At 37.2% G+C, this 1898-nt stretch overlaps 1 protein-coding gene across 1 annotated transcript in view; it reads left to right on the top strand.

Annotated features, from left to right (window-relative positions):
* Window positions 1-187, top strand: part of LOC122260214 (uncharacterized) — a 12942-nt gene extending 12755 nt beyond the window's left edge. Inside the window, exon 8 of the mRNA XM_086534846.1 lies at window positions 1-187. This exon is cut by the window's left edge and continues 59 nt beyond it. The gene's annotated coding sequence lies outside the window, so the exon portion shown is untranslated.
* The last annotated feature ends 1711 nt before the right edge of the window (window positions 188-1898 follow it).

Below are 1898 nucleotides of genomic sequence, written 5' to 3' on the forward strand. Positions count from 1 at the left end.
CAGCAAAGGAGTCAATGCAAGGAGAGGCACCACCATCACAGCTGATTCAAGTGTCAGCTGAGGGAGCTGAGATTCAGTATCAACACACTGAGTCTTACTCAAGGGCATCAAGACAATCAACTCTTATTTTGCTCTTAAACAAGGATGTTGAAAAGGTTGTTTAGCAGAGATGTAAGGCAGTACTTAACCCATCCCCGAGGGGGGAATTCTAGCCTTGAATGTCCAAATGCCGGGGCGTTCGAATTATTAGGCCTAAATCAATTGAATGGCTGGCACAATACTGTGCCGCCCGGCCACTGGGCTTTTGAATGCGCGGTACACATGCTGTACCACCCGTCCAGAGAGGGTTAAAGAACAAAGCAAAACCATGCGGGAGTTTGCAAGTAATTCAGGACTTTTAACTTTTATTAGTGAATTTCAGGTGTTTGTGCCGTAATAGGCAGTTAGGAGAGAGATAAACAATATTATGTACATGAATATATACCTATTCACATAGTAACACATTCATGCCAGATTACGTGTTATCATGGATGACAGCCTATCACATCATGGTCTCTTCTGATATATACACATTCAACATAGTTACATTTGTATATACACATTTTTTGACACCAAAAAAAAAAATACAAGAACCTCTTACCACCCCATAAAATTGGGTGGACATAAAGCTCTGAGAGGTGTCAGGAGATATCTCTTGGTTGGAAGCTGCACGTAATTGTTATCTTCCCAGCAGGAGCGGCATTAGGCAAATATACGCCTTGTCTCAAGTGGATTAAGCGTTATATAGCACTTATTTTGAACCATGAGTTATGTGAGACTGGAGCAAATTTTATAGACTACAATGTTCAACACATTTTGTGAATCTTCTAAGAAAGTATCATCCTTTGTAAGCACAGATCAAAATATGTTTGACACCAATTTATTCCATTAAAAAAAAAGTTTATTTAACCCACACCCAACATGGAATGTATTTGCCAGATTTCATTCCTGCTTGCAATATAGCAAGTGCTTGCTACTCACTGCTATGAGGCCACAATGAATCTCGCAAACCAGTTTTCACCTACCCTACTCTAAGGGGCTACAAGTTGTTGTTGTTTTTGTGTATGTGTCTTTTTTTCTTTCTTTCATTTCTTTTTTCTTTTCTTTCTTTCTTTTCTTTTTCTTTTTTCTTTTTTTTAAGAATTGAACAACAAGTTGCACATAGAAACATAACTTTAAAGTGTGTATATATGACGAAACATTATGACGTGATAGGACGTCTTCTGTCGTGTCAGAAATATTCTGTATTATCACATTATCCATCGTGAATGGGGTTAGGAATGGATACGCACAATCCAGGCATCAATGGGTTGAGCTGAGAAATACTTATATTGTAACTCCTTGACAGTAATTTTAGGTTTATAACATCATCTATTTTAATATCAATCAAGGGATTTTTCAGATTTTTTACTGGGTCTGATATATTTTTACAAGAGATATTTTGATATATTTTTAGTATATATTGTAACATTTGTTCTTGCCTCACCAGCCATATTTTACCTCGTTGATTTGACAAGGTGTCATGTAAAGTTTTGTCATTCACTCCAGGATGCAGACTATTGCAAAAGCACAAATTGCTGACAGTTGGTAATCCTTCCTTAATTTGACACACATTGTCCTCAGAGGAGCTCCGTACCGCCCATGGATTCTGATTTGATGATAGGACATATATATAACCAATTGTCAGCAATATGTATCTCTTCCCCAAAGTTGGAACTTTTCCATTTGGGGACCTAGAGTATAGGTACTGATTTTCTTCAATGATTGTGATATAGGATTTTGATTGTAGATGTAATTGATATAGTTGTTAATGGTTTGAGGAAAAGTCAGCACAAAGGGAGTACTTCTGCAAATCCTTT

Source organism: Penaeus japonicus, unplaced genomic scaffold (genome assembly GCF_977035675.1).
Source record: "Penaeus japonicus unplaced genomic scaffold, GWHDUDI00000001_assembly GWHDUDI00000042, whole genome shotgun sequence".
In the NCBI taxonomy this organism is placed as follows: Eukaryota; Metazoa; Arthropoda; class Malacostraca; order Decapoda; family Penaeidae; genus Penaeus; species Penaeus japonicus.